General features: G+C 42.9%; 1 protein-coding gene across 5 annotated transcripts in view; it reads left to right on the forward strand.

Moving 5' to 3' along the window:
* The window catches only part of LHFPL2 (LHFPL tetraspan subfamily member 2), a 153,898-nt gene that overhangs the window by 26,031 nt on the left and 102,177 nt on the right, over positions 1–25,690 (forward strand). The window contains exon 3 of one of the 5 annotated variants that reach the window (XM_032847870.1): positions 12,789–12,930. The exons of the other annotated variants lie outside the window; for them this stretch is intronic. The gene's annotated coding sequence lies outside the window, so the exon portion shown is untranslated. The remainder of the gene's footprint in view (positions 1–12,788; positions 12,931–25,690) is intronic. 5 annotated transcript variants of the gene reach the window in all.

Below are 25,690 nucleotides of genomic sequence, written 5' to 3' on the forward strand. Positions count from 1 at the left end.
GCAGAGGCTTAACCCACTGAGCCACCCAGGCGCCCCTGTAGCTGATATTTTGAGGGCTGTTGCCCCTCCTCAGCACAGGTCCCACCGTTTCCGTATCAGCCTGCTGGGGACAGAGTTTCCTGGCACTCAGGGCCTGTGTTTACGCTTGTCTGCAGCACACAGCTTCTGGACACAGGCATTTCCCAGGGCTTCCTTTGCCTTTAGGATCAAAGGAGTTCTAGAGCGTGTATTTGACTGGAGGTAAAATTAATAGTCATTTAGAAGTTAAATTAGCTCAGCGGCAGATTTGTTCGAGAGTCCTTGTTTGCAGGGAGGAATGCCCACTGAGTGAGGGTTATGCCCAGGGACCATCTGCCTTGTGGGACAGCTGAGATGTGACTTCCTGGGGTAAAATGTAGCTGGAAAGGAGGATGCAAAGCCAGAAATTGTACAGAAAGTGTTTATGTTTGTCTCGGGAGAATGGCAACACATCACACACCATTAACGGGCCTGGCCTGCTAATAGTCTGCTGTGCTGTTTGCACCAGCCCGGCGATGTAATTTATTTCACTGAGGGAATCGTGGTTTTATGTGCCATGTAGTGGTGTCACCGAAACCTTGTTTTAAGAGGAAAATAGCAATTAATGTTTGGAGTAGGAAGTAGCTTTACAAATGTGTGATGGAAGAGACCCAATAAAAATGATGATCAGGAGTTCCCCAAAGGTGAATGTAAGAGTTTATAAATGGTATTTTCTGTCTGGTAAGTGGACAGCCTTTGATTTGTAAGTGAAAGCATAGTAAGACTGCCTCCCACAGTGCATAGGTACCACTACTGAGAGAGGGGCTGTGAATCCGTGGATCCATTTAGCCCCTAGAAAGTCAGTCAGCTGTCTGTGCATGGTTCAAAAACAGAGGGAGAGATCATGAGGGCTCTACCAGGAGTCTGCCCAACCGTCCGTTCTAGCAGAGTGTGTCCCTTCCAGCAGGGCTGCCCAGCCTTGGGGCTCTGACATTTTGTGTTCCTTGTTGTGGGGGCTGTTCTGTGCCTCGTAGGATGATGAGCAGCCAGACGCGCTGGGGTGAGGGCGGGGAGGGCCAGCTGGTCTTGGCTGAAAACTGCTGCTGTAGACAGAGTGCTCCGAGGTGCTCTCTGTTGGTGGTTCCCTCAGGTTGTCCCGGGTCAAGGTCCTCTCATACATCCTCTTGCCTTTATGAGGATGATTGAATGAGTAAGAGAAAATAAAAAAGGCAGTGTGAAGCGCAGGGGGTGACTCAGAGGTGAGGGGTATGAAGACTTAGGGATTTACTTCTCAAGGGAAGGCAGCCTCAGTTCTCTCCTGGAAGTTTCTAAAGGCTAAAGCCATATAGAGAAGAGTGATTCATCTAGTTTCACAAAGTCTGCCTTGTCAGGTCAGAATTTCTTGGTAATAGTAGGGCTCATGGCCAGTTTCTCAACCTCAGGTCTGTTTATCAAGTTTGGAGAGACCAGGGCTGTTTCCCTGCCGTTTTTGATTAGTGTTTTGAAAAGCAATCGCTCTGGTTCCTTTTTGTCAGGCTCAGCCCCTGAAACAAGGAATTCTGAGTGTTTGCATCCAGGCTCAAGGGCATTCTCTTCACGTCAGGGTCTTTGAATTCTGTTTTATACCAGGTGCCTGGGTAGCATCTGGATTTTAAAACAAGGTCCACCTCCTTGAATCTAGGTGGGCTTGTCCCCACTCTAACCAGTCAGATAGGACAGCAGGTATCCTCATGGGGCTTCCGAGGCTAAGTCAGAGAAGGACATGCAGTTTCTGGCCTGTCTGTAGGAACGCTGCTTTTCTAGCCCTGAACTGCCACTGAGGAGGTCTGCCCTGGAGCCCTTGTGGCAGGTGCTACAGTGGAGAGTCTCCACTGAAGCCAGCCTTCCATCCCTCCCCGCTGAAATGGGAATGACGCCACCTCCATGCTGCAGACTAGCTGACCGTGTGTGCCTCCTCTGACCTTGTTCCATGCAGTGGAGGCATCTCCCAAATTGCTCCTTGTCCAAATTCCTGACCCACAAAATGTGAAACACTCTAAAAAGTTGTTGTTTTAAATGATCCCTAAACAAACAAATCGGTCGTCTCATCTAGCGTGCTACCGAAACACTTGTTCTAGAAGCTTCTTGAGATAATGGTTTGTTGCTCCCCCGGAAGAACTTTTCTAGGGTTATCATGGTCATGTTTTGCCTCACCGGCTGGCTGACAGCCTTTAATGCCTCTCTGGCATAACTGAATGTTGTAATTTTGATAAATACATTTAATAATAACTATTCAACAAATGAGAAGTTGCTCTGGTTTAACCTGGAGGTTAGGGTCAGAGCCTTTGCCTTCATTGAGTGCTTTATCCCTGGTTATTGCTCTGATATCCCAAGGCCCGAAGAAGCGCACACATTGAAGGAGCTTTCCAGTTCTTAGAAGATTAGATCAGTTGGTCCTGAATCCTGTACTGGGGTTGTAGGCACTCTAAAAGGTATGTTTCCTAGAGATGAACAGCATTAAAATGTAGGTTGTAAAAATTGCACTTTTGGTATATAACAGAATATTCTTTATGTTTAGCTGCTTAGGGAGGAAAGATACACAGTTATTTGAAGTCCTCTCTCTCTTTTTTTTTTTTTTTTTATTAAAGATTTTATTTATTTACTTGACAGAGAGAGAGATCACAAGTAGGCACAAGCAGGCAGACCCCGTGCTGAGCAGAGAGCCCGATGCAGGGCTCGATCCCAGGACCCTGAGATCATGACCTGAGCCGAAGGCAGAGGCTTAACCCACTGAGCCACCCAGGCGCCCCAACTCCTCTCTTTCTTACAAGAGATCTAATAGTGTCCTTGTAAATGTGCAGTGCCTGGCACTTTTAAGAAAGCCTGAAAATGACGTTACGACCACCATTAGAGGAGACTTGACACTTCACATTTTGAGGCCCGCAGAGGGAGCTCTCCCAGAAGCCAGGATGTGCCTCAAGAAAATCAGAATTAACAGCCCATGTGCAGGGATGGCTTCTCCTGAATGAGGGCAGGTGGGCCAAGGAAGCTGCCTCTTTGCAGATGGAAGCCAAAATGCACACAAGTCCAGCTTGTTAGCAGCGTGGAGCTCCAGGGATGTTACTGTTCATGCAGATGTCAGCGAGAAGAGGCAGGCTAAAACGGGGTATTGTCAGCTGTAATATGCAAGGAGAGCTATGTTTTCTGCCAAGGCTGTGAAGGACTGCCCGTGTAATTGAGACCTCCCTAGGGGGCGTTGTTAGGGTCCCCTGCATCCTCATCCTTTCCTGTTCTCTTTGGGCCATGTCAGTACACAGCCCAGGGATTAGGGGAGCTGACCATCTTCTGGCATGGTTTTCTGAAATCTGGATATGATTGCTTTGGAATTCTTGCCAAAATCCTGTACTGGCTTTGTGATTTCTGTGTAGTATGTTCTCAGAATCAAGCCATTGTTAGGGTAGTTTCAAAGGAAGTCTGGACAAAGAGATTTGGATTTGCCAAGGGAATGGAAGAAGGGGAAAGAGTAGAGGGCAGAATGAAGGAGGAGTGGCAAGTTGGTGGTGGAGGAAACAGTGTAACTATATGGCAGGTGTTCAGAGTTTTAGAAGCATAAGCATCATGGGGCACTTCAAGTCCCACATCCGAGCCCCAGCTCTGCAGAGGTAAACCTCTCTGTAGTCAGCTGGGGGGGGGTGCCTTTGGATGGTCTCCCCGGGATGGAGCCCCATCTGATGGTAGAGGAGTGAGGGCAGCCTGAGGAAGGAATGTGGGTGTTCTGTTTCTTGTGCATCTATGAGCTTGACCTTCTTGGCTGTGTGTATTTTTGGAGCCAAATGAGTGGTCCCCTTGTCAGGATATAGGTTCTTATTAATTATAGCAACCAGGTTTTGAATCCAAATTCAGTTTTTTTATTCTGGGACCACCTGAGTTCTCATAGATTAGGATGAACACAGTTGAGGGCTTTTACCATGAGTCCTCCAGGAGGTCAGGTTTGTAGAAAGAAGATTGTCTGGCCGGTCATAAGTTAATTTGAAATCTTGGATTTAGAGTTTATGAAAGAACAGATTAGGAATGCCTACCATATATGGATTTGTTTTCAGAGAACAGTTCTCTATTAGCTGCCCAGTCCTGATGACTTCTCAGAAGTTTGGATTGTTTTAGTCTAATTACCAGTTGAACAATGCAGGAAAAGGGAGAAACTCTGGTGTGTGTCTTCCCTTTGTCTCTCATTTCTTTATTTTCCTTTGCTTTCTAACAGCCATTTCTTGTTTAAATTTTCTTGATGTTCTTTTGATTTCCCTTTCTGTTTACTGTAATGGTTCTCAGTAGGTGCAAGGTTGACTCCTGTCCTCCCCTCCTGTCTCCATATACCAGCGTGTTTGGATCTGGGAGGGGTCAGGCTTTACGGGATCCTAAATGCCTACATGGGAATCACTCCTGAAATGTTAATACTGCCCCCATTGTAGATGGAATGCAAAGGTTCTTCTGCAAATTATGATGGAGAAGGAGTCTTGAACTTAGATTTATAAACTGTGATTAAGAATAGAGTGGTTAAAAGCCCAGGCTTTGGAGCCAGACTGCCAGGGTTTGAAACCAGCTCTGACCTTTACACAGCTGGGGGCTCTTTGGAAAGTTAGTTTCTTTGCTTCGGTCCCCTCATCTGTGAATTGGGGTTTTTATTTTTGTGATGATCAAATGGGTCAATACTGGGCATATTTTCAATATACTCAATAATTGTATCTTCTTGGTCAAGTATCATTCCAATGGGTCCCAAGACCATCTCCCTTTGCCTGAATCTTTTAGTCTTTTTTTTTTTTTCCTTTTTCTAAACATGAGCTATATCGGTGGTCATATTTTTATATTTGTAGAGCTCATATAGATTTCACCACACTTTTAAGTTCAACTATAACAAAATGATTTTAGAGTATTTCTGAAAGACTTCCAATAAAATGGGTAGAGTCTTGCAATAGAAGACAATAGGTTTGTGTTCCAGACACTGAGAAGCATTTGTAATAGTCTGATTTAGGACTGTTTTTCTAGGGATGCCTGGATGGCTCAGTTGGTTAAACGTCTGCCTTCGGCTCAGGTCCTGATCCCAGGGTCCTGGGATTGAGCCCCACATCTGGCTCCTTGCTCAGCAGGGAGCCTGCTTCTCCCTCTCCCACTTCCCTTGCTCATGTGTTCCCTCTCTCTCTGTCTCTCTGTAAAATAAATAAATAAAATCTTAAAAAAAAAAAAAAAAAGGAAGGCTTTTCTAATATTAGAGGTAGACTTCAAAAGTAGATTCTTTCTGTAAAGTGAATGGGTTTTAGCCAGATGCTCAGAGTATGGGGAAGAAGGAGCTTTGTTGCTGTCTCCCTCCCTCCTGAGACCCCGAGGGAGATGTAAGGAGACTCCCTGGCCAGAAAAGGTGGGTATAGTTGTTCTAGTAGCATTTCCCCACCAGACCCTGCTTCCTAAGGGGCTGGCTGGAAGTAGTCCTGGTTCTTCTCCACGTGCCCGGGCACACCAGGCCTGTCCTCCCAGGGCCATTGAGTATGTCCAGACCAAGATTCAGGGCCAGGACTGTTCAGGGATATTTTACCCACAAAGGCTTTTATAGAGCTAAACCCCGTCATCTGCCGATACTTCAAATATAGCATGGACACCCAAATCAACATCAGTCAGCAAACATTATTTCTAAAGTCTGTTCTTCAACTCATGTGGTCTACTGTCCGGTGTCTCATGACCAAGCAAAGGAAGTGTTGTTGTGAAGTGACATTTGCTTAGGGTGCCCAGGAAGGATACTGACCAGGGCTCTCTGACAAAGGCAGCTGTTTACTTCTTGCAGTTATCTTAGTGATGTTAATGTCCCCATCTTGCATTTGATGAAACTGAGTCACTGGTTACAGAAACTTTCCCAGGATCATACAGCCAATAAGTAGTACAAGTGGGTTTTTGACCACAGCTCTGCTTGAGCCAAAGCCGATTTTAAATCACTAACCTGGCTTTTCTGTTAGTGTGAAGTAGGTGTGGATAGTCCATTTCTAATGGATTAAAAAATTTGCCGATGAGAGTAGCTGCAAGCAGAAAATGATGGAAATCACTGAAAACAGGAGGAGGTTGATGCTAGCAGAAGAGGGCAATAATTAGCATCTGTTTTATGCCAGGCATTGCACATTAATTAGCATATTTAATCTTCACAGCCTCCCTATGGGGTATTAGACCCATTTAACAGAGGAGGCAGTAAAGGCTCATTGAATATAAGCCACTTGTGTAAATAACACAAGTAGGAGGTAGCAAAGGAGGACTGTGAATCCTTTTTTCACCATGCCAAGCTGTGAAGAGTCGGGGAAGGTTTCTTCCCAGGTCTAGTCACTTCTGTTTGCCTCTAGGGTATATCAGATAATCCTGGATTTAAGACCCAGGAAAATTGAGTGTTTTAAGCCTCTCATCTTACAGAACCAGCTGCCTTTATGCTGCATTCAATTCTCATCCACCGAACTTGCCCATGGCTAAAGAGAAGAATAGTCCACAGTGGAGGTAGAAGGCTGGCAAAGGAGGCACTGACCTCCAAGTAGTAGATTCCATGGACTTGGAATGGCCACTTCCTGTGGCCTCTGCTCCTCAGAATCTGGAAAGGGGCTTATGGCAGTTGGCATTTTGCACCAGCAAGTACATCTGTGCACAACTGATTGCTCCACAGAGCTACCCCATCCTTTCTGGGTTTTATCTGCCAGGAGGACCTCAGGATTGCCAGGTGTGTACATGGTGGAGCTTGCCGGGGAGGAGAGGCTGGGATGAATCTGTTATGTTCTTGAGCAATTAGTGGACTATCCCACGTGCACAATGAAGGATGGCTCTTTTGCTTAGCATTAATTCGTTAGGAAATCACTGTCTCCCTAGCTCATTTGGTGCCACACGTAAGGGACTTGAAATGTAGGACCAAGTGCTACTATAAAATGGAGTCCCGTTCTTTCAGGACAGCCCCTGACACGGGTCCTCTGGGCTATTGCAGTTTAAAGGAGCTGGTTTCATAGAAGTAATTCTGGGTATTGGGGTAACGAATGACAGCCTTTGTGTAGAGGAAATGTTCCATGGGTAACTAGTTGACTGCTTATTAGTTTACTCTTTCAGCCAAATTATTTTTGTTGCTGTTAAAAATTAATTTTAATAATTGCTTTTGGATCAAGCTGTTGAATAACTGAGCCAAGTTTTCACGCCCAATGAACTTTTATAGCAAACTCTCCTCTCTTTATGGGGTTATTATGAGGATGATATTTGTAAAGCACTTTAACTGCTTAACGGAAGATTCTAGATAAATAGTAGTCATATTTTCATGAGTTTTGGAGGAGTGATTCTATAAGGGCATTCCAGTTCTAAAAGATACAAATCATACTCTATACTAAACATTTGCGTTAGTGCTATTTTCCTATCTTTACTTTCTAAGGCAAAATCTTTGCAAAAGACTAGGGTGATTTTTCTATTTCCATATCATTATTAAACTGGTTAAAAAAATCTCTTTAATCTGCGAGGAAATGTTTTCACAGTATCAGTTTGAGTAGTAAGGGGATATTAGGAAGTGCTCCACTGTCAATGAACAGCTAACTTTGCATTAATTGGTAACAAAATATCTAGTGAAAGCACAGCCCTTTGCTATAAAAGAATACAGTTGACCCTTGAACAACCTGGGTTTGAATGGCTGGGGCCGCTTAACATGTGGTTTTTCAGTCAACACAGTACAGTACTGTGTTGTTTCCTGTATTCTTTCCTTATGATTTTCTTAGTAACACTTTTTTCTATGGCTTACTTTATTGTAAGAATACAGTAACAACACATATGACACGAAAATATGTATTAATTGACTCTGTTTTCGGTAAGGCTTCTGGTCAAGGGTAGGTTGTTAGTCCAGTTTTGTGGAGTCAAAAGTTACATGTAGAGTTTTGAATGCACAGGGGTCGGCACCCCAACCCCTGAATTGCTTGAGGATCAACTGTATTTATTTTTTGTCTTCCTGTTTTCTTCTATTTTGCTTTTGGAGGAGAAACACCCCAATTAAAATTGCCGTTAAGTTGTTTCAGAGAGAAATCCATTCCCTAGAAAAGACCATCTTCCAATGTACTGTGGGTTTTTAAGGAGTGTGGGAGTGTGCGTTCTAGGAGCTTGTGTGTACCACCCATGGGGAAATGGATTAGGGAAAGATTGCTTTGTGGCCTCAATACATTCTGAGTTTTAACAATAGATTTTCAGTAAAATTCGAAACGTTTGACCTCCCACATGATCCATGACATATACACTGCGGCTGTCAGGATTGTTAAAAATGTGAATTAGGCTACAAATTCAGCTATATTCGCACCCCACTTAAAATCTTCCACTCTTCTCCTGTTGCACTAGGGATAAAAACCAAATTCCCTGACGAGACACATCCTGCCAGCATCACCAGCCCCCGCTCTGGCTTTCCCTGTGCTCCTTCCGCTCCAGCCCTGAGACTTGTCTTTCTGGTCCTTCGTTAGCCACTGAGCTCCTGTCCCACTCGGGGCCCTCAGCAGGGCCTGAAACACTCTTGCCCCAGGCCTCTGGCATGCCTCCTTCGGCTCAAGGCTCAGCTCCTCATCACCTCCTCAGGCTGTGGTATGTCACTGAGAAGGAAGCCTAGAAGTAGAAGCTCCATGGGCCGGGACCAGATAACCATTCTCCGCCTGTCTGGGTGTAGAGACTGGCATGGAACAGGAATTCAGGCCCAGGCTGAGTTCCTCTTTGAAAGCCTTTCCTTACATTATGTCAGCCCACAGTGGTCTTGCTCTGCTTGGTGCTGTCCTCCCCACACCTCCTCCAGGGCACACTGCTCTTCTGGATCCACACTGGGCCTCTTAGGGACCTCTTAACTGGTGCTTTCAACTCTTTGCTTCTCAGTGGAATCTTGCCAGTGTCTGGTGGGCATGCCTACTGATCTTAACCAGACTGTCTTTCCCAGCGGCCACTTGGCTGCTTCTGTGGGAAAGTGGAGCAGGCCCAGCACTGCTCGTTTTCTCTATCCTCCCGCCTCCTTCCGGTGAAGTTGCCTTTAGCGATTCCCTGCTAAGGTCCATGGGCTGAGTCTAGAGGGCCCAGCCGGCATTTTCTGAGCCCGTACCTGCTGTCCCACCATGCCTCTCCCAAAGTCCCAGAGCAGGAAAGCGAGCATGTGCTATAATGAGGAGGCAGGTGGACCATGGACGGTGTCTCTGCCAGCTCTGTCCATGGCAGTGTGAGTCGTCGATTCCAATTACACTGGGGTCTGCTTGCCCAGCCTGAGGCTCAGGCCAGCTCCTCTCACGAGCTTCTGATGGACGACAGTGAATTTTCATTCTATATTAAAGGTGGACTGTTAGTCTCTCTAGAAAAAGGTTCTTTTAAAAAAATATGTAGATCTATCAGTGATTCCACTCCCCATACAAAGAAACTTAAGTTTTCTGTGTTTTTTTTTCCCCCCTCTTATTTAAAGAAGTGCTCTTTTGGAAAGATTAAACAACATATAAAAGTACAAGTAAAGGGCAAACCATGCCAAGTACCTACCTTCTAAAGATAATTATTGCCTTTATGTTTTGGGATCACTATGCACATATGTACAACTTACAGCCTTAAATATGAGATCATATTATAAGGCATTGTTCTCGTTTTTTTCTTCACAATAGATTGTGGTAGTCTTCATGTCAGTAAATTTAGACTCCTCCTTTTTAAATATCTGATACAAATGCCATTGTGCAAATGTGCTGTGATTTATTTAACTGGTCTCTTAAAGATGGAACGTTTTCCCTGTTATGAATAATGCTTCATTAAACATCCTTGTACCACTCTAATTGTCTCACAGGATAAATGGGTTAGAACTACTGAGTCATGATATGATAACTATTTTGGGTTTTCACGCAGTCTGACAGACTACCTACAGAAATGTTGAACCATTTTTATTGTCTCATAATGAAGGAAACCTGTTGCTGACTTTCTTGAATGCTGTTCTTTCAATGTATTTTAAATGAATAATTTTCCCGAACTCTTACCATTTTTTTTTTCCTTGGCAAATGGACTTTGGATAACTGATTAAGGGGAGGTTTAATGTTGGATGTAGCTTCACTGGTTAAGAACCTAAAATGTATATCCAGTCTGTATTTTCCCTTACATCATTCTAGTTTGCAGTTAAATGGGAGGAAGAAATTTTCCTCAGTCTAAGGTTCTTCTAGCTGGATTGAGAATTAAATTTTACATGAGACAGATTAACAGGAGAGAAAAACCCAAGTTTTATTATGTGTGCACAGAGGCCTGATAATGAAATTGGGACCCAAGCAAATGACCAAAGTCAGGCAGATCTTAAACATTTTAGACAAAGAGACAATAAATTGGTGCGGAATTGACAGGATAAAGAAAACAGATGTTTGGGAGTTTTAATTAGAAAACTATTCTAATTGGAATTTGGGCTGAGGTAATAGATGAGTAAAAAAGTAACCTAGTTTGTTTCTATAGCTTTCTCAGCTTTAAAGTCCCCATCTTTGGTGACGAGAAGGTCTTTTCACTACATGGTCCAGGGAGGGCACCTTTCATATGGGAGGTTTATTTCCCACTTTCCGGGGGACAGGGGAAGGTTTGAGTGTTCTTACACTGGCTGTTTCGCAGGTAGCTTCAGTTCAAAATAATCAGTATGGCACTGTGGTACATTTGGGGCAGCCTGCCCTAGGCTCCTACATAGAAATGTCTTTTGACTTTGATCGTAATTAATCATCATATTGGAGGTTATGCAGTTAAGGCCAGTGCCCTTTTTTAGTCTCTCTTGTGGCAATCTGTCATGCTCCGTCCTTTCATATTGCTTCTAAAACTTTGCTAAAGAGAGCTTTTGACAAAGTAGCAGATTTGACTTTGTAATCCGATAGGGTTTAAAAAAAATAACTCTTGAGTTCTTATTTGAAGGTGAATATTCCGGCCTTTCTTCAATGGAAGTACCACTTTCATGACTTGTCTCTGGTTTCTTCTAGAATGTTTTTTCCATTTGTTTCAGTCTGGGGAAACTTCCACAGACCCATGTGATTAATGACCTGTTGTTCCACCTCTTTGAACTTTATCTCCTTGATCTCATCTCTCCATCCTCTGTGTCACCTGAAACTTTGACCAGTTCATTGGTTAATTGCTTATCTTTCTTTCACACTTTCTTGAGTTCATCTAATGATAGGGCTATCATCTATCATTTTAAAATGCTTTTGTAGTGTGTATTCTTTTACAGGCCAGAGTGATTCAATGTTTAACATTGGTTACGTTGAACATCCTTTGTCTGGGTGTTCCATAGATCAAAGAAAGGTAGATTTTCCCCTGTTGAGACTATTGCAATAACAAGATGGAGGGAGCTTTAGCTTAGGGAAAAGAAATAACACCATCTCAGTTTTTGTTTTTTGTTTTTTGTTTTTTTAAAGAGAGAGAAGGAGCAGGGATAGGGGTAGAGGGAGAGAGAGAGAATCTGAAGCAGGCTCCACGTTCAGTGCAAAGCCTGAAGCCAGGTTCGATCTCATGTCTCTGAGATCATAACCCAAGCCAAAATCAAAAGTTGGATGTTTATCTGACTGAGCCAACCGAAGTGCCCCAACTTAGTTTTCTTTTTAAACTTATTTGGATTTTGAGGGAATGATTTCAAAGTAGTTTGGAAGAGTTTTTCAGTGGCTTGTCTCCTCATCAGGTAAAGACTTCTAGAGGGGTTAGACTTTCCTGTTGAATTTTGATTTAAAAGGCTGGGAGTAACTTCACTAACTGGAAGAAAGGAATGGCTAGGGAATGAGGCTAATTTTGAATAAAATGGGAACGAGAAGTGGGAACCAAGAGGAGAAGAGTGAGTAGGAGGCACAAAAAAGACATTTTAGAGGAGTTTGGCACAGTAAATATGGCAAATTTTATTTGTAATTAGATCATGACTTATTTTTAAGTGTTCTTTGTTCAATAAATAAATAAATGTTCTTTGTTCATGTTAGACTATAAACCCTTTGTGAAAAGATTCACCACAACTTTGGGTGTGAATTGATACCAGAGACTGGACTGTGATAGACTCAGTGGGGCTGTGGTCTTGTCACTCCCTGCGCTCAGACTGCAGGCGGAATGAATGCCAGGGACTTCTCGGAGGGGTCACTGAATGAAGTCCACGATCAGCCGTCTAACCACATGTTGGGGTTCTGGCTGGAGCTGGTACTGGGTGACAGTGCACATTGTTTTCCAGCAAACAGCGGATTCCCCCAGTGTCTGAGCATACTGGTGTCGAGTTGTACGGCAATGACTCTTTCAGGACACTAAGGTGCCATTTAATGGACTGTTCCTTTAGTGCCATTTAATAACTTACAATCTTGGTGTAGTAAATGGCAGTTAATTACTGGCTCTTTGAGCCCCAGGGGAACCATTTAGTAATTACTCCTTCATTGCCATTTAATACATTTCTGTCTTGTACATTAAATAGCTCTGAGCAGCGATTCATGGCCCCGTCCCTGGTGGCTGCTTCTAGAGATACTCTTCTGAAACCAGATGGTTGCTGAGGCATAGGGAGTGTAAAGGGGCCATAAAACTTTTTAAATGAGTGGTCGCCAGACTTGTGGATATCATGGACCACATTTTGTTTTTATTTTTCTTTTTTCAATGTTTGGGGACATACATAAGGTGGTTAAATTTTTTATGTTGTGGTTTAGTTCCCTTCAAGAAGCCAGACTCAGCACCTTGCCTGGGTAGGGCATGGTAGGCATTTGGTAAATATTAGTTGAGTTGAATTAAGTTCCGTGTTCTAGGACAGGACTTTTGTTGATGACACCCAGTTCGTTTTTTTATTGTTTCATCAGAGCTCATATCGGAGATGTTGGTTTTGTAAAATGTATTTGCCAGTGTGGCCGACTAAAGGGATTTCACTGTATGCAGGGGTCGTGAGAGTTAAACAGCAAATGTGAAAACTGGAAGGACCTCAAAACAGATGGTAAACGTAAGGTAATTAATATTGTCTGCTGACAATACTATGCAGAAATGATTAATTTTTTCCATTATATTAAATTCTGGGGGAATTCTGAGATGTGGAACTGATTAATCTGAAGACAACTGATATACAGGCTATTGTGTCTTGGTTCCTCAGGTAAATTTGTGACAGATCAAAGGAGGAGGTGAGTCAGTAAAGATGGTTTAGTTAAAATTGTTACCTTAAAAATAGAAGCATAAAGGCACACTGCCTTTTCTGTGATTTTTGCTTATTGTAGAAACCAAGTGTGTCATAAGGTGACTTGTCTAAATTCTGTCCAGCATAGGTAGTATCATGGTCAAAGTGGTGATAATGATTATGTAAAAAGATCCTAAAAATCCTGGTGAGTATTTTGAAGGGTGGTAGAAGGAAGGACTGACAGTCTACAGCATGGAGAAGGGGTCCGTGAAACAGGTTGCTGGAATGGCTGAGGACCCTGTGGTGCCATCTCTTTCCCAGACACATGTCCTCCTGTTCCGAGACTGGGCTGGGCAATGTATCAGTGCTTTTCTGTTCCTAACACCTGACAGAGCTCGAAGTTGCGTGATTGCCTGGTTGTCCTGTGGAAGATTTGCTCTTGTCAGCTTATGGACAGTTAATTGAAATACTTCTTTTTTTTTTTTTTTTAAAGATTTTATTTATTTATTTGACAGAGAGAAATCACAAGTAGGCAGAGATGCAGAGAGAGAGAGAGAGAGAGAGAGAAGCAGGTTCCCTGCTGAGCAAAGAGCCCGATACAGGATTCGATCTCAGGACACCGGGATCATGACCCAAGCCAAAGGCAGAAGCTTAACCCACTGAACCACCCAGGTGCCCTGAAATACTTCTCATTAAACCCCTCTTCCTAGTGCAGTTGAAGACATAATTGAAACCCAGCCATGCCATGGCTTCTGTTGCTTGGCTTCAGAGCCTGTTAACACATACAAAGTCCACAATGGGGCTGGATATCCTTTTCTTACCAGAAGTAATAGAAACCTCCTATTCCATTTTCTGATAAAACATATTTTAAAAGGTGAATTTCCAGACACATTATTTCGTACAGTTTCGTTTAGCAAATTACTCAAGTACAAAACTGTTGTAAGCACATGGCCTAGACATAAAGTTAAGCACATTCTATCAGAAAATTCACTGCATCTTTAATCCTAGGCTTAGTGCTACGATTTAAATAAAAGGGATTTAGAGAGTTCATAAATGCAAAGACTGAAATAAATAAACAAGATTAAAGGAACTGTTTCCTGAGCAGCACTGATACAGAATCTCATACCTTTCTCCCTGGGGAGACTGTTGACTTTATTTTAAAGCCAGCTTTCAAGAAGTTGTAGAGTAGGACATCTGAGTGGCTCAGTTGGTTAAGTGTCTGCCTTTGGTTCAGGTTGTGATCCTGGGTCCTGGGATCAAGTCCCACGTTGGTTCCCTGCTCTGTGGGGAGCCTGCTTTTCCTTCTGCGCCTGCCTCTCTCTCTCATGAAAAAATAAATAAAATCTTTTTTTAAAAAGGCTATAGAGTAGACAGGTATTTTAATAACAGAGATAAAGAAATTAGGGACCCCTCGCTGGCTCAGTTGGCAGAACATCCGGCTCTTGATCCCAGGGTTGTGGTTTTGAGCCCCACGTTGGGTGTAGAGATTACTTAAAAATGAAAATCTTTTAAAAAGTTAACTTCCATGCTCCGAATGTGTATGTGTTGTTGGCATGAATATAAATTTCTCTGATCACATGGCACCCTATTATTGGTCTCTGTTTTTACTTTCTATTGTTTATATTTCTTTAGCAGCTTTAAACCACTGTAACAAACTGTGGTTGATTGAATTCTCACATATCACTTTCTGGTTAGGTTCTGAAATTGTATCTGAGTGGGACTATTAAATGGTTTTCAGTGGTGGGTACATAGTATTGCACTTAAAATATTGAACGTTATTGTAATTTTACATTCCCTATAGCTGCGTTAACCACATTCTCATTTTGAATAGTCCACTTAGCATTTAATCATTTTAGGTGTCATGGTGTGCTTGACTAGCCCCATATATAGGACATTCATACTCTTTCCTTTTTGAGGCTGGTGTGAATAATCCTGCTGCAAACTTTTTTTTTTTTCTTTAAAGATTTGAGAAAGAGAAAAAGAGGGGGAGAGAGCACACGCGCATGCGCCCCAGCTGGGAGGGAGAGGGAGAGAATCTCAAGCCGACTCCCTGCTGAGCATGGAGCTCAACGCAGGATTTGATTCCACCACCCCGAGATCATGACCTGAGGTGAAATCAGTAGTGGACATGCCACTGACTGAGCCACACAGGTGCCCTTGCTGCAAATATCTTTAAGTAGATTGCAACCCCCCCCGCCCCCCGTCCTACCTCGGGGTTCTTCTTAGGGATATATTTCCCCTGAGAGAAATCCCTGGTAAAGAATATGGCCTCATGTCGCTCTTGTTCCATATTTCTACTTCAAGGGTCCTCTGAAGAGATGCTCTAAGAAAGGAGAAAATGACCACAAGCGAAAAGAATTGTCTTGAGATTGGAAACCTTTTCACTGGCAAGAGACCAGGTTTTCAGATACCTACAGTGAGACTTGGTGTGCTGTCGGTTGGTCAATAAGTGAGTTCAGTGTAGTGCTGAAGAGCCCAGCCTGCACACTTAGCCAGGTGTGGGGTCACATCTGCTGCTTTACCCCTCCGAACCTCCAGCTTCCTACTGTGCATGTACTAGCCCCTGCCTCGTTGTGGGTGGTGGTGAGCTCTAACTGCAGTACTGTGCTGCAGAGCCATTACTTGGCCTAGGCCTCGCTGGTACTGGATGCTCAGTGAGTGGAGAGATGCCGTGATTTACTCTGACTGGGTGGCCCTGTGGTAGCAGGCCTCTGAGTTGGGTTTATGCAGTGTTGGCAAGTTGTTCCCCAAAGTCCTTGGGCTCTAGGATGCTTCTTGGGTGTGTTGACTGAATTCTGGGTCGGCATTCTTCTCCCCGGGGTTGGTTCTTGCAATGTGCTCATTCTCAGGTTTGTATATAAGTGGATATGGTCAAGGGTTTCTGTGATTCCACCCCTGGCCCCAGGGCCGATGCTTGTTCTTCAAGAACAAATAAGAGAACAAATCTAATAATATCAACCATCCCAGGGCACCTGGGTGGGGCATTTGGTTGAACATCCAACTCTTGTTTTTGGCTCAGGTCATGATCTCACAGTCCTGAGATGGGGCCCTGTGTCCGGTTTTGTGCTCAGTGTGGAGACTGCTTAAGATTCTCTCTCCCTCTCCCTCTGTCCCTCCCACTCATGCTCTTTTAAAATAAATATTTAAAAAAAACATTAAAGAATATCAACTATCTCTATGCAGCAAACATACCATTTTTTTCTGGCATTTTACTTTTTCTGTTTGGGTAATAAAAGTAGAATTTGAGAAGGATGTGTTCCTTTCAATCCTGTTTCCTTAGCTTGAATAAAATGCCTTTAGAGAAGGTGGTGGATGGAAATTTTAATTTGTTTGGGTATTGTAAGAAAATCTTGCATCTTCTCCTTTTCTGTGACATTAGTAGAAATCTTTCTGTCTTATAGCCACCTAATTTTAAAAAGTTAAAGAAGCATCAACATCATGTGGGCCTTAATTTTGTTGCTTTTTTTTTTCTTATTTCCCTTCTTCATTGCCATCATCATCCCTTTTAACCATGTGTGTATTTTGGGATCAATGACGTGACATCCTCTCTCCAGAGTATGTATTGGGCAGGCCTTCCTTTTCTGGAAATTTCAATGGGACCTTTTTGTTGCTGTTGTTTGTTAAAGATAGTATTTATTTATTAGAGAGCATGCACAGGTATGAGCAGGGGGAGCAGCAGAGGGAGAGGAAGAAGCAGACTCCCCACTGAGCAGGGGGCCTGACACTGGCTCAGTCTGGGACCGTGGGATCATGACCTGAGCCAAAGGCAGATGCTTCATCGACTGAGCCATCCAGGGGCCCCCAGTGGAACCTCTCTTAAATTTGGAACATGTTCCATCAGTGTTTTTCAAGAGTCTAAATGTGTGTTTGGGGGGGGAGGGTGTTTATGTGTTTTCTACATAAATATCTATTTTTAAAAGTTTTTAATTTTTTGATTTTAAAGAGTTAAATTTCCCCACTCACCGACTTTTTCATATTGAAATTCAACCACGACATTTACAATTGTTCAGCAGTGTTTAACCAGGGATGAGACCGTCTCCATCTGCTGGATGATGAACTGAGGCTCTGAGGCAAATGACTTTTGGGGAGCAGACTGATGGGTCAGAGAACTAGCTCCCTGCACCCTTCCCCAGCCTCTGGCTTCTCTTCTTTCTCCAGCAGGTTACTGGGTGGCCTGGTGAGAATGCAGCCAACATGGGGACTTTTATTCTTTGCTTACTCTAGTCCTGGGGAACACAGGTGAGGGGCTGGAAAGTTCTGTTTTGTTTTTTTCATCTAGTGCTGTTGAATTGGTGGGTGGCATAAGTTTGCTATATAGAGATGGTTAATACTCTTACTAAATTTCTTCCTCATCTGTTTCTAAAGAACCAACATCTCCCTCTTGGGCAATCTGCCTACCTCACAGGGACTCTTGCCCATGGGTATTAATTCATACACACACCTGAGAATAATGTGTGTGGCTACTGGGCACTTCCTCTGAGCAGAAGAATTCAGGGAACAATCCATGGCTCTGCACTCTAGGGACCCTCTGCTCTGGGATTTGAATTCTCAGTGGTGGTTCTGTGAACATGGTAAAATCACCTCAGCATCATAAATCTCAAGGCAAACCACATCACTGCTTCAAGAAAAGGCATCTGTTCAGTTACCTTACTTACCCTCACAAATATTTATCATCCGAAGTGACACCTCATTTTGCCTTTCATCACCAGACCAAATGGTAGGCGTTGTTCTCCTTCCTTGTGTTTCCACAGTTTTTCCTCAGAGGCTTCTCTGCCTGTTGTTACTGGGTCTTTCAGACTCGAGTGCCCCCCCTGGCCTGCAGGGTCACTCCTGTGTTGAGACTGGGCAAATGGCAGACATGCTGGTCAAGTGTCATTTGTTTCCTTTTACTTTTTAGTGTTTTCGGAGTTCTGGTGAATTTTTTTTTTTCCTTTAAACTGCTAAATTTGGGTTCAGACACAGGCCAGAAGGGAGCTTTGTCCTGGTTGTCTGCTATTGATATTCTGTTATGGAAAGTATTTTCTCAGAAATTCACGTTAGTTACCAACCTCATAGTATTTTGTTAATAATATCTCTCTGGGGGGTAAGTATATTGTTTGCATGCATTCATTAGTCATTTATCTCTCTGAAAGCTTTATGATTTGATTTAGCAGAGAAGTTATCTTTTGACCCAGGTCATAATTTTAACTTCTCACCAGCCCCAGCCCCAACCTGAAAGAGCTTACTGATTAACTCCTACTAATGTGAAGCTGGTATGGCCATAGCTGGGAGTATAAGGTGAAAGAATGGGGCTTCGTTAGAATTAGTATCTAGTCTGCTCGCTTGACAAGAACAGCTCTGTAAATTTTTGTCTTAAAAGGCTCATCTTAATGAAAAACCTCCCCCTTGAGACTTTCAAAACTATTTAGGAATTTAGTAGGTACATTGCTATCAACTTTAGTCTTTCAGTGTAATTTTCACACAAGATAAAGCTCCCATCGTTTGATGTCTGTTTCCCTAGGAAGTAGTTCTTTCCGAAGAGGGTACTGCTTGCTCCTTATTCATCTGAGAGAAAGATTAATTGTTAAGGGACACAGTTAAGATTTACTTTGTCCCTTAAAATTTTCTTATAGTCAGAGATTTGACTCTGAACAGCCCCTTCAGAAATTCTGTGTTTTCAGGCATTTTCTTTTTTTTTTTTCTTTCCTTTCCTTCCTTTGCTTTTCTCCTTCCCTTCCCTTAACCCTTCCCTTCCTTGCTCCCCCTTTCTTTCCCTCCCTCCCTCCCTCTTCCTTCCTTCCTTCTCTCTTCCCTCCCTCCCTCTCTTTCTTTCCTTTTCTTTCTTTCTTTCTTTCTTTCTTTCTTTCTTTCTTTCTTTCTTTCTTTCTCCTTCCTTCTTTCTCCCCCCCCCTTTCTTTCTTTCTCCTTCCTTCCTTCCTTTCTTTCTACCCTCCTTCCTTCCTTCCTCCCTTTGATTTCTAAGTAATCTCTATACCCAGCGTGGAGCTCGAACCTACAACCCCGAGATCCAGAGTTGCATGCTCCACCGACTGAAGAGAGCCAGGCTTTCCCAAAGAGAGCTCCAAAAACTGTTAGTAATTTGGGGATAATTTGAAAAATTTCCAATTTGAGGGTTCAGAAGCACTCACCGTGATAGCGTCATCTGTGCCAGGTCACAAGTAGACAGGATCCCCAGGCTAGGCAGTAAGCCTTGAATGTTTGTTATTCGTTGAATCCCTGAATAGACAGACTCAAAACCCAGTTCACATTAATTGAAAAATAAGTGTGCGGTGCCTGGGTGTCATAGTCAGTTGAGCAACGGATTCTTGGTTCCACTGGGGTCGTGGTCTTGGGGTTGTGGGATCCAGCCCCCCATTCAGCACTCTGCATGCAGTCTCCTCGGGCTTCTCTCCCTCTCCCTTCCTTTCTGCCCCTCCCCCTGCATGCGTATGCACATGCTCACTATATCTCATAAATACATAAATCTTTTTATAAACTTAAAAAAAGAAAACCATGTCTGTAACACTTGGGAGGACAAAAGAATGGTGTAGTGTAACAAAACAAATAGTACTGCTGTGCCCAAAAGTACTGGAGAGCAGTATGATACCAACAGTTATAGTGAGCTCAGCATTACCTATGACTTGTTGCTTGAAAAACCAGGCATAACCGTGCTTAGATTATACAAGGGGTCTGAATGTTCCAATTTTGCATTAATGGGACCGTCTCATGTTTGAAGGCTTAGCACAAATGTGATAATGCTTACCATGTTTTTCTTTGGAATGTTATTTGAAATATAACATGGAAGAAAATAATTTATGAAGTTTTTGGCTAATCAGTGGATAGACATTCATGATTATCCATTGTTCTGAGAATACTTGGAAAAGCACTATTCTGGAATTCCTCCAGAATGCTTTCTCTGTCAGAATGCAATGTTGGATCTGTTTTGATCAAGTGAATTAAGTTGTATGGTGAAAACAATCTCATTGTAAAGTTGTATTGACCCAGAAGATTCCAGATTTTCTCTCTTCATGGTGCTTTAAGTGTCTTGATAATTTTTTCAAAAGAAACACCTAACGGTTTTGCTTATTAAGTAGTTAAACATAAACAATTTAGTAAATATTTATGTCCTAATAACTGAGCTACCATTTGAAAAAGTAAGCACTATAAATTATAAATAAAACATGCTTTTCTCTTAAGATTTAAAAATTTATCTCATTCTTAGGTACCATTATTTACTAATAATGTGTCTTTGTTGGACATTGCACAGCTGCCAAACTTTGGAATTAGAGTAGACACTGCCACACACATTTTCTTCTCCGTAATGATTTTCAGAAAAAAAACTTTCAAATATTTTCAAGTAATACAAAAAATGTTGATTTTCAAATAAAATTTTTATCACAGGAATTGCAAAAACAAAACAAAAAACCCAAAAAGCCAAAAACCACCTTTTCACAAACATATGGATGATGTCATGTAATGTAATCTGTGAATTAACATGAACTAGTAGTTTGTTCAGTGTCCAAAACTTCACTGTGTTTTCTTTGAGAAATTGGAATCTTCTCTGTCCTCCTGTGAGTTCTCTGTGACTCTCCAGGGCACCTTGGCACATGGTGTGGGAACCTGGGTCTGAACCTTTGTTTGTTCTCCATAATTAAGTCAGAGTTGCCTTCAGGGGCCAGTATACTTATGGCATTATCTAAAAATTGGCTTTCGTTGTTAGTTTGTGGTTGTCAAATTTTGGTGAGCAGCAGAAACATTTCTGGGCTCTGTATCCTAGTAATTCTGACTTATTATGTTTGGGATGAGTTGGTGGAACCCAAACATCTGTATTTTTTAACAAGCTTGCCTGGTGATACTGATGCATATATAGCTGGAGAGCCGCGGAATTCCATCACAAAGCCCTGGAGTTCAGGGACCTTGTTGCTCTGCACTTAAATCTTCTTATTCCTTTTTATTCCTGTAATACAGCATGATGTACATTTGACAGATGTTCATGGAATGCGCTAAACTTACTGTCCCTTACGTCACTTCTCTCTCCTTCCAGCTTTCCTTTTGTTCTGTTCCTTAAAAGGCAAAGGAAAGGAGGGAAGGGTTCTTAGAGTTTTGTGACTTTCTAAGCCTCCTGTCCATGGTCAGTTCCTCAGTTTCCCACACAGATCCTTTGAGCCTGTTGAATCAGTCTACTTGTGTACCCTGGGATGCGCTTGGTACATTTGTCTCCTCCTCTCCTGGTTTATAGGTGGTACTAAGAGATGTAAGTTTCTAGGGTTGGGAGATAATTTTTAAAATTTATATGTCTTAGGCTAGAAGAGACTTCGTTGTTATTTGATACAGTGCTTCCATTTTAGAATTGAGGAAACACATAGAGGAGATGTGTTGTACCCAAGGTCACATGGCAAGTGAAAAGCCAGGCTTAGAAACTTTATTGCCTGGCTTCCTGCCTGGTGGCTGTGTCCACTCCATTCCAGGCCCACCTCATCTCCGGAGGGCAGTGTGGGTCATCATATTTAATCTCTGGAAAGTGGTCCTAAATCATATTTGATTTCTGGGGGGAGGTATTGGATCCTCATACTTGATCTTTGGGGCACGGTAGTGGCTTATTTTTTACTTTTTCCAGTCTTACAGGTGATTCTGATACAGAGCAAGGGCTGAGAACTGGGCTTGGCATTTTACCCACAAAATTAACACATTTGGCGTGTTAAATATTACTTTGCAATTTATTTAATCAGTATTTACAAATTGAATTTCTTTTTAAATGTTTCAGTTTTGATTCCTTGTGAATTTGCAGACTTTGAAACATGGGCAACTTAAGAGTCACTTAATTTTGTGGCTTAATGGGAAGAAGGCAAAAACTTGAAAGAGTACAAGAAACCATCAAGATTCTCATGAAAAAGAGGAATTTGTCTTTTCTGGATGATTATAAATTGTGTTCTGTCAGTATCCGAATGTGGCTTGTTGCTCTGGACAGCATGTCCCTGCTCAGGGCCCCTTTCTCCTTTCTGGTTCCTAGCTGGATTCTGAGTGATTGGGGATCTAGAGGCCCCACTTTGGACAGTCAGAACATAGTGATAGTAAATACTTTCCAGCAGGTGCACGGTACCTTCATCCCTGAGCAGAATCGGAGCGACTTAGGTAAGGATCATAAGGATTAGCCAAGGAAGATCAGTCATTTTTACTGCTTTTCTCTTTATCACATTTTTGGTATAGTTCGAAGAGAAGACCAACTTAGGCTGAAGGAAGACTGGGCGTTAGAAGACTTGTGGAAAGTACTCGTGAAATTTTCAGTTCCAGAGCTGCTTTACTCAGTTGTACAGTCAAACCATTCATTCATGCCTGCGTTCATTTGACCTTTATTCACTCGCTCACTGACTCTCTTGGTGTGCTCGTCCAGGCGGCTGCTCATCTCCCGTGAGGTGATGTGGGACTGTGTTAACAGGCTTGTGTTCCCTGAAAGCCTAGCCCTTTGGAGTGAGGACCCTTTCTCATTCCATCTTTCTTGAGAGGTAATCTTGTAGCTCTGCATCTCTTCAATTTAATTTCGAGTAATATCTGTCTGGCTTTAATCACAGACATGATAATGATATCATAAGGGAGGAAAAAATGTGTAATTTGGGCATCACATGGAGTTACTTGTACTTTATTGTAAATCTTGTAATCTTTTTCTTCGGTTTAGTTCACAATAGCTGGAGGACTGAGTGGGCTACTTTTTTTTTTCCACACTAATGAAAGCGTGTCTCAACTTCATTACCCAATCCAGAACAAATTTAACCTAAGTCCACAAATAAGAATGATATTACTTCATACCATTACTGTTAATTTAACCACCCCTTTCTCTTATACTGCCCTTTACTAGGAGTGCTTGTCAGGAAAAAATGCTTTAAGTTTGAGTTTCTTTTCTGTCTTATCCTTGTCTGGAATACCTTCTAAAAAGGCACAGTTTCAGAAGGAAGGAACACCATGGGCTCTCCTGATGATCCCCTGAAGAGCCGGGACTGCTCATCATGCCTCCTGTTACTGAGACATCGTGTACCGTAGTAGAAAGGCCGTGCAGATGGTGGGTGGCAGAAATCTGTCCACTCACTGTACTAGGGTTGCTTTTAAGCACTGACGTGGCTTAAACTGCATTTGACCTGGTGCTTCGGATTCAAGCCAATAGGTGACTCATTATTTCAGATGTTTGGTTTGTGCTGTTATAGTTGAAGCAGTCTGTAAGGAAAATAAAAGAGCTTGTTGTAAAAATACGTCTGTCTCCAGGAAGGAGAATCCCTGCGTCCTGGCCGGAGGCAGGCTGTCTGCACATGGCGCGTCTGTTGTGTTACCTTAGGTCCTGGTTTGGCGCAGTCCTGGGAAATGTCCATCAGTGTGCATATAGAGGCAGTGGCAGTTATTCTCATGTTCTTGTACATGAACTGGGAACGTGCTGTGAACTTGGCTGTCCTGGTCCCTGAGAGATCACTATGCACTTTGAGGATAGGCCAGCCGGGTGCCAGTCACCAGGGTCCATCCTGAGAGAAGGGATGCAGGGCTCACAGCCTTTCAGAGGGCTAACCTCCTCAGGCGGTTTCTCTCTGAAGTTTGAGATGCAGCAAGCAATTTATATTCTTTCTTTGGTCATTGAAGGCTGTTCATTTTTTATACATGATTTACTAATGATGGAATGTTTGGCTTTCTAGAATCAAAGACTTATAAAGTCATTTTAAAAAAATCTTTAATTTCTCTGCTATGTTTGTAAGTAAAACATTCTGCTCACTTTAATTTGTGCTTTCTTTTTCCTTGTGTCTTGGTTCTTAACTATCCCAGGGGAACACTCGGGAAAAATTACCAAATCCCTCCCCAAATACTGTGGTAAAGGGACTGTTGAAGATTTGTACGTTTGTGGCTATGAACAGTTTAGACTTCGAGTTGTTACTACTTTATTATAGAATATTGATTAATTTGTTAGATGGTAACTGTCAGATCCTTTAAAAAAAAAACCTTTAAATCTCTATACCCAACTTAGGGCTCAAACTCAACCTCGAGCTCAAGAGTCACATGCTCTACCCACTGGGCCATCAGGTGCCCCTGTCACATGCTTGTTTTGAGAGTGTTTGGCTCAGCCTGTGATAGCTTCTGTTTACTGAGGATGCGCCAGGAACTTGGTTTAATCCTTGTACGTAGACTAAAGGGCGTATACTGCAGGTGCGGTGGAGAACAAATACTCAGAGAAGTTAATTAACATGTCCACCACCACAGAGCTGATACATAAGAGCCATAAATGCTGACCTCTTACATCATCCCAACTTGGAGGATGTCTCTACGCAAAGCTCTGCTGCCTTACCCTGCTAAAATTGGGGGCGGGGGTGGGCAGAACTACCATGCTATATAGTGCTGAATATCTTTCTGAATATCCTATATAGCACTATATATCTCTGAAGGAAGGGCTCTTTACATATCACTAGATCGGCCTCTCTGCCTATCTAGTGATATGTAAAGAGCCCTTCCTTCAGAGAGACAGGATAGCATCATGGTTAAGAGCAAGGACAGCTGTCTCACTCTCACACTTAGTAGCCCTGAAACCTTCGGCAAGTTTCTTACCCTTTTTATGTCTTGCTTTTTCCATCAGTGGATAAGACAGTACCGGAAGTTGTGAGGTAGAAATCAGTGTGAAGTGTTAGAAGAACAGCTTGTGATGAGCACTGTGCAAGTATCTGCTATTTCTGTATGTTCTTGTGAAGACTGATAGGCATGAGATGTCCTCTCCATTTCCTCTCTTCCTTATCTCAGCAAGCAAGGTGCCCCGGGTCCACTTGTGGGATGCTTTGGAGTAGGGCAGCACTGTAAGAAGGTCATGACCTGGCACTTTGGGAATGAGGCACTCCTGGAACCATGGTCCAGTCTTTACCCTCTAGGCTGTGGGCATAGCTCCCAGGTTCATCTGCACATACTTGGTCTGTGCGGTCTCTGGTCTGGTTGCCTGTTTTCAAAATGTGTGCAGGCCCCATCCTTACCACAGGTGTTTTGAATACATCATTGAGCATTCAAACATTGATTTCCTATCCTAGCCTATTGTCCATAGGTTTGAGCTGGTGTGGCCACAAGGGTATATCATAAATGATAACCTTCTGGAGGCAAGGCTGGCTCTGTGAGGACCTTGTAGAGGAGGGTTTTTGTTGGTTTTTTGTTTTTTGAAAAGCTTTTTATCATGAAAATGCTACGTTCCAGGAGTGTGAACAGGAAGAGAGAAGTACTTGGAGGAGGCAGAAACCCAGAAGGTGGATAGATAGTGGTGGGGTCTCTGGGACTTGCGCTCTTGACTGCCTTAATCCTTTTCCCCTTCCTTAATTTAGGGAACCTGGAAGATTTCTTACCCATCCCACTTCAGGGCCTGAAATATTTCCCTTCTGATTCCCACGATGAAGGGAAGTGAGTCAGGCATTCCTGATGCAGAAACCGCACTGCCTGGGAGAAGACTCCCCCTGGAGCACCGACACCCCCCACCCAGCCTCCCCTTGGTCTTTGACGTAGTGCCCATGTCAGAAGCAGGTAGTGACCCTCACTGTGCTGTAAATGACCGCTCCCCGCCCCGAAGGCCTCAGTGATGGAGATGACGCACAAACTTCCAAAAACTGATGTGGAAAC

Source organism: Lontra canadensis, unplaced genomic scaffold, assembly GCF_010015895.1.
Source record: "Lontra canadensis isolate GAN:19392208 unplaced genomic scaffold, GSC_riverotter_1.0 scaffold4, whole genome shotgun sequence".
Taxonomy (NCBI): domain Eukaryota; kingdom Metazoa; phylum Chordata; class Mammalia; order Carnivora; family Mustelidae; genus Lontra; species Lontra canadensis.